We start from the raw sequence: 7,462 nt of genomic DNA on the forward strand, positions 1-7,462 counted from the left end.
GTTTCTATATAGTCACTGAAAACAGATTATAAGTAGGTTGTATCCACTTTAGCAAATAGTACGACTCAAAGGAATTGTATCTGTGCAATCAAACAGGTGATGCTAAGGTCCTAACATCCAATCCTATGTGTTTCAGCACTTCTTACTTATGGTAAGCTCTACTCTGATTCCAGAGACTGGACGCTCATTAGCAATTGGGTTGAATTAAGCTGCACTCCAGGAGTGTGTTGTGTCAGTCATGTTGTGTCTCAGATAGTTATAAAGTTACTTACCTAAGTGCTGGAGGCATAGTCCAGAAACTTCCTCTCCCTGTTGTATAACATGTACAGGGATCTGGAGTTCCCATTCTTCTGAAAGAGTTTCCCAATAAATGGGAGTCTACTCTAGTCAGGTTAAAGGTACATGCATAAGAGCATTTTAAAAAAATCATGAGAGCGGCTGAAAATTTTTCCGTTAGCATATGGAAAGGCTCGGTCTTTTATAGGAAATAGCAATTGCCTATATACCTCCCAACCCGCTAGGAACTCTAATTAGTGAGAACTTGATTTTTCTGTAGATGAGTAGTAAATATTTTAAAACATTGCTTTCACCTTGTACAATATTAAAAAAAAGATTAATCTTTACATTTATTTTTTTATGATGATGCTATCAGCACTGCTCATAGAAAGGGAAGTTTTCCACAGCCAAATTAACACAGCCAATCTATGATACAAAGCAAAAAACCAAACCAACCAACCAAAAAAGTGTGTCAATTGATGTACCTGCATTTAAAAGAAAGACATGCAATTTCAGTATTTCACTCCCCCTCAGATATCTAAATCTTGCAGGTTTGCAATGATAGACAATCACTTCCATTCTTCAGGCCAGAAAAATGAAAGGTAATAACTACTTATGCAGAAATTAAGACCATAAAATGTGAATGTTTGTCATTTTGCCTGTGTCATATGCTTTGTGCTTGCGGCTGCATTATGGAATTTACATTCTTTTCAGAGGTAATTCTGCTGGTGCCAGACTATAGCTATGGAGGGACAGATGGATTAGCAGAGTATCCACATGAAATACAAAAGCAGTATCAGAGCACACCATGTATTACAAAATCATAAGTGTATGACTTTTCCTTTGTTGTTGCCTTAGAGCAAAAGCTCAAACTCTTAGGTCATATTATTTCAAACCAGTAAGAGTTAGCAATGTATTCCTCTAGAATTATTTGGAAAACATTATTGTTATTGTGGCAGAGGGCTTTTGTATTATTTAGTTTTGTGTTGTTTTAACAGAATGTGTAATATTCATTCTTATCACACAGTGAAATAACTCCATGCAAAAAAAAGAATTTTAAAAATACATATTCAGTTTTGGCTGAAGTCGGTATTTGTTAGATGATTATTCCTTCTCAGTAGTTTATCTTTGAGAAGAAATGTAGAAGCTGTGTACATATGGTATATTAGATCTACAATAGATTGGTTTCATGTATAAACTGCAAGCTTCCCTGATACCTTGTGAGTTTTACTTTGAACCATCATGTTCAGTTTGCTCTATAAAGCACGAAGGGTTGCCTTTCTTACTTCTGAGCTGTAGTGGTCACAACAGAGATAGGTTTATAAATTCAGTGATGATCGAGACAAGATAACACAATTGCTGAGAACTCTGCAACCCCCCATAATTCCTATTGTTAACATCTCTTTAAAGTGATGATTCTGTCTGTCAAAAGGTCAGTAAACACCAATTTTAATTAAACCATTTCAAGATTTACTGGTCTTAAATTTCAATAATAAAACTTTTTATGATCCTCTAGGAAGTAAACACAGATATTTATTGTATTAAAGTTTCCTCTTCTGTGTAAAATGTCACCTTAAACATGCAAAAGGTGGGCAAGGATGGACCTTAATTCTCTTTAACTTTTCTGCATTGCCAGTAGCAAAATGTGCAGCAGTGAAGTCTTAGAAATTCTTCCAAAAAGTCCTAATCAAAGCAGAAAAACCCTTCTCTCATAGTGGCATCACACTATTTACAAACACATTTGCTGTGTTATTTGGAAATACCATGCCCTTGTGTTCTACATTATTTTGGGAAGTTACAAAGCAGAAAGAAATGGGTTAAAAACCTTAATTTCTCATGTTCCTGTTTTTCGTTGTAGGAGCATCTGATTGATTATTGTTATTTTATTTATATAGGTCATTTTAATATCAGAGTTTAATAAAAATGTTCAAAAGTTTTCCTTTTACAGCCTGAACAAGCAAAATCTTTGCTAAAATAATGTGTTATTTTAAATTTAAAGAGTCCATTGTTTGTGGTTTTTTGCTGCCTGTTACTTGTAATGGATGAATAATTGCTTCCAGTAGCCTTATTTGAGACCAGAGAGCCTTTTTAAGCCCCACATTTCTCTGGAATCCTTCTACAAACAATATATTGAAAGCACAAAATTACATTTACAAGATACTTTGAAAGATGCATTATTTTTAATGATGTGGAATAGAGCAGTAAGACTTTTTTGGGGGTTTTTTGTGTTTGAGAAGAGTTAGTATGTGATCAGATTATTTGTTCAATTTTTCAAGAAAGGAATAGAATATGGAAATAAAGAGCCTTCTGTTCTCCAAAAACAATATAACTTAGAAACTTTTGTATTAAATAGTTACATGTTCAGCCAAAGTATTATGGAAATTTCCACTTGTATTCATCACAGTTTTTAGAACTGGGATACTAATCAGTCATTAGAATCACCACTATGAAATAAAACAACCAAGGAGGAAGTCCTTCTAAATGCTTGGCTATTGATTGCCATTCACCATTACTTGAACCCTAGGAATACTAAGACCTCTATTATTCTTTTGTGAGAGGTCAGATGACTCTCTGTAACACTAATGGTGCTTAGGCACAATGCCTCTGCCAAGGGATGGGATGCATACACTAATACTCTGTTTTGCAGTCTCTAATATAAGAGGAAAATCAAGAACAGTGCAAGGAATTATGAACATTTCCTTACTGCTGCAAAATATAGCACAGCTCTAAAAGTGGGAAAGAAGGAGAGTCAAAGACAAATGGAAGATTAGCAAACCCAACAATATCAAGCCCTAAAACAATATGTACATTACATTTCGAGAGAGGCCTCTCTTGCTGTCACTCACATGCAGAATCATCAGCAAGTGATCATCTAAGCATGTCATTGAAGCTCTAATGCCAGTTAGTCTTCTACTGTGACAAACAGAAATCTGTGTCCAGGAGAAGATACACTGACTGAGAGCTCATAGATACACTTGCATTTAGAACACAAGGATAAATGAGTGACCTTCTACAAGGCCTCCATGTATATTATAGAATGACTTACCATTTCAAATATGACCCACTTCTAAAACAGTTTAAAAAAAGGATACATTTGGTCTTGTTATTTTTATATTCCTAGAGTTTGCCTATCAAAACCACAGGCAAATTCTCTACTGATATTGGCATAATGTATAAGGGCAGATATGTTGCACGGATGCCTCACTGACAGACATTCTGGAGAACTGTAGTCTCAAAGCTCTCAGGAAACCTTTTTAAACATAGTAGACTTAACAAAGGAGAATGCAGTATTACCAATATATTAGTTTATACCATACACCAAAAGTAAGAAGATTCAGCACTTGCAAATGCTATGCTATTTACTCTAAACGGAGACAGCAAAATAGCAGGTGAGATCCATATTTTATTAAATCCCATATTGAATGTGTTCACCTTGCCAATTATTTTTCTTCCCTAACATTACTTCTCTGATAATAGATATTCTACAGGATAGAGGAAATCTTTGTTCTTCTATCATGCTCAGATTATTCCTCAAGGAAAAAATCCATTAACTAGCAAGATGGATCCAGATGTAACTTTCAGAGTTTCCTGTACTGGTGACATCCATGTGGTGGAAAAAAACAGATGTTTTGTCAGCATTTTAGCTAAACCTGGAATTTGTAGATAAGGGAAGCTGAATTATGGTAGAATTGCACTTTAGAGGTTGGTTAGTTTCTATTTCTGCTATATGTAAAAGTTATAAAGATATACAAACTAAAAAAAGGAAAGAAGGGCAAATTTCCCTATAAACTTGAGAAGAAGTGCCTTTCAGTGTATTACAGAATTGAAATAATTGCAAAACATCAGAGTAATTCACAACAAAATATTTTTATTAAGGTTTTTTTCTTAAGTCGAAAGGGTTTTTTTCACACTGCCAATGCATTTTAATATAGCCAGTTCCATGGTAAAACGTTACAGTGGGTCCTCAGTGACACTACCAAAGGAATATTTGATTCAGAAATTCCCATGAAATAGAATGATGGCACCGAGCAATCTCAAAATAGTCTTTACAATTTTTGTATCATTTGATAGTATCTAGTATTAAACCTGTAACTTCAGCAGTTGCTTGGAAAGAAGCTTCTACAGAGTGCTAGACCAGTAATTCATTTTGGTATATTACCTGATTATTTCAGTGGCTTTTGCTATAGGCCTATAGGGAAAACATAAGAAACTACCAACAACATATTTGAAAGATAATTTTCCACAGGATAAAGCTCGTTTCTTTTATTTCCACTATGTAGCAAGACATAAGGAATACGCTCTTAATCAGAAGAGTGACCCATACATTTTTAATCTTATTTAGATGTTCTTGTTCTATAAAGGTCTCAAATTTCTTTTGAGTTGTATTAACCTCTTGATATCAATGACTTCTTGTGCAGACAAATTGTGCAGACAAATTATGCAATCTGAAATGGAGAGAAACATATTGAGGGTTTTTTTGTGGTTTTTTTTTTTTTTTTCTTTTGGTTTCTTTTGGTTGTTTGGTTTGCTTTGATGTGTTTTGGCTTGTTTTTTGTTTTTTTTTGGTAAAGGTAAGTAAAAACAACTATTCAGATCTCAAGTCTGAATTGACATCTTGGTTCATTAGATATTGCTGTGGTTACTCATTAAAGTGAGTTCCACCATATTAATTTTAATGTGTTCTAAATTGGTTGTTAAAACCTTGATGCTGCTGTAATTTTGAGCTGAATAAGGAGGGTGTGATTTTACCTCATTATTTGAATTAGAAAGCAAATTGGGTTTTGTTCCAAGAAAAAATGGAGATTGAAACAGTGGAGAAATTTTCTCTTTATAATATTTCAGATAATTAGGATTTTTAATAGAGAAGAATCTAATGATCTACAAGAATTAAATTTTTATGATGCACAGCTATAATCTTGTATAGAAATAACACCATTAGCTGTGAAGAGCATGCCTGACAGCCTTGTGAAATATAAGGAATAATTGTGGCATATCCTTGATTTGAACAAATGCATATCAGTCAGAGGTAGGGATATCAGTTGCAAAAAATAAAAACCTGCTTGGAACGCAATGCATCACTGTCTTTGAGAAAATCAGTAAACTATGAATTCAATAAAATTAATAATTCTAATTTTTATTTAGGTCAGCCAATATTAAATAATGATGAAGAGTTGTGGTTTTTTGTTAAAACCAGTGGATTAGGCAACTTTTCATACAGCCTAAGTTTAAGACCTTGGGAAAAAAATGGATGGTCAACAAAATCAATTTCAAAGCTGAGAATTGCACAGAAAAGCTAACTCAGCCTCAGAGTGAACTGACAGAATAACCCATTTTGCTTGTATAACCATGTAAGACCTTTTTGTGCCTTCAATATATAACTGCCTTTCTGGAAAAAAAAAAAGAGTAAAAGCAAACAATTTGTTATAGCTGAATGATTTTGTGAACTGAATCCTACTACAGTCAATTCAAAATAGCATGTCTGAAAAGAAAACCTATAAATGTACTGAATGAATCAATAACATCAAAATTATTGCACCTTCAAAAGATTTCTTCATCAGAACAAAGGGTCTGCTAAAACAATAGCTTCAAAAGACCCCCACAAAACAGTATTAGTGGTGCTTATGGGTTTCCAAAACCAAGGCCTAGATGCTACTGTTCTTGTGAGCGCATTTGGCTTGCTCACGTGGCAGGAAAAAAGCTAAAAGCTTTGGGCTCCCTGAATGAACCACTCCTGGCAGCTCCAGAGCTTTCTCTCCTTCTCCTTCCTTTTGATGCCCCATTGCTACTCTCTGCTAATCTGCACACGTCTACAGCCATTTTTCTTCCGTCATGTGTTGGTACCACAGTCAGTCATCCCTGATTTTGGGCTTGCCAGCAGTAATCCACAGCAGCTGCTAAAAGTCACGCTGTCAAAGGAACAGTTCAATAAGCCTGTGGTGGAGGAACTCCTTTTCGAAGTACTTAAGAGCTTTAATGCTACAAACTCTATTTCTCACCCATAATTTATCTTTTGTGGCAATCTTGAAGTGGGAGCTTTCAATATGGTCATGAAGCAGAGCAAAGACAAAATTGCCGTGTCTGGATGGAAGACTATTAAGGACATGCTTGCACAGCCTGCAGTAAAGAGTAAAATTGTGTTAATTGAACAGCAAAAAGGTAATTTACACATAAAGAAGTATTTTTTTTCTAGAGACAAAGATCATTCTTTCAGTTGAGTAGGTGTGTTTACACCCATGTAGCATGAACGAGTTTGTGAGTCTGACGTCGATATTTAAAATAAATATTCTGTGGCCAAATGTCCCTTAGAATGACAGAGATTTTGTATAAAAAAAAAATCTATATTTTACCCCAGTTCTTCAGTGAAACTATATATTTACAGCTCTAATAACAGAAAGCTGTAGACATTCCAGGAAGATTACAAGGGGTCCTTATAGTAAGGTCACTGACAATTAAGTTTCAATGTTCAGTTTAAAATTGAATTTTCTCTGTGCCTTTTCTAGCTATACTAATGCAAGAGATTCTGATTCTTCTGTGACTGCTGGCAAGAAAAGCATAAATTATGTATGCCCCTTCAATGCTTCATACCAAAAAGACAGTATTCTTTGTTTGTAGTTTAGGGGTTTTTATTTTTCATGAACAAGCAAAGATGATGAAGAAGGAATGACATTCAGGAAATAGTGATTGGGAAAGACTTTAGGCTGTTTTCAATAGAAGGAACTATTTCACAGACAGGAAAGCACAATACAAAATTAGGAAAAGGAAACATTTTCTATCATGTACTTTGTCTACTTACACTGAAGAATTCACTGTTCTTTATGCACGTGCTTTGAGGAGAGATAGACAAGCAGAAAGACATTTGTATGAAAAAGAGGACTATCCAGAAAGTCAGAACTATTATTAATGAAATATTTTTAAAAAACAAGTCAACTCTTAGCAGCAACCATTAGGATTCTAGGAGAAATAATTATTTTCTGATAAAAAACTTTTTTGAAAACACTGATTTTTTTCCCCTATAAAGTAAAAATTCAAAAAGTAAAAACCACAACACATCTTGTTATATCTTTTCTATAACTTAAAAATATAAAATTTAAAGGAAATGTAGTGAAAATAAATTTGTTCCTACTGTAGATAGACCTAGGATACCAAGTTTCATCCCATAGCCAATTTTTGTGTCAGAGCTAGAAAA

At 34.3% G+C, this 7,462-nt stretch overlaps 1 long non-coding RNA gene across 1 annotated transcript; it reads right to left on the reverse strand.

The window, feature by feature from the left end:
• Positions 1-4,509: 4,509 nt before the first annotated feature.
• Positions 4,510-7,100, reverse strand: LOC135415302 (uncharacterized). The gene is made up of 3 exons (XR_010431065.1): positions 7,070-7,100; positions 6,273-6,390; positions 4,510-4,721 (listed from the first exon to the last, which is right to left on the reverse strand). It is a non-coding gene; the product is annotated as an uncharacterized LOC135415302 (long non-coding RNA).
• Positions 7,101-7,462: the final 362 nt, after the last annotated feature.

The sequence above is a fragment of the Pseudopipra pipra genome, chromosome 5 (genome assembly GCF_036250125.1).
Source record: "Pseudopipra pipra isolate bDixPip1 chromosome 5, bDixPip1.hap1, whole genome shotgun sequence".
NCBI classification, from domain to species: Eukaryota; Metazoa; Chordata; class Aves; order Passeriformes; family Pipridae; genus Pseudopipra; species Pseudopipra pipra.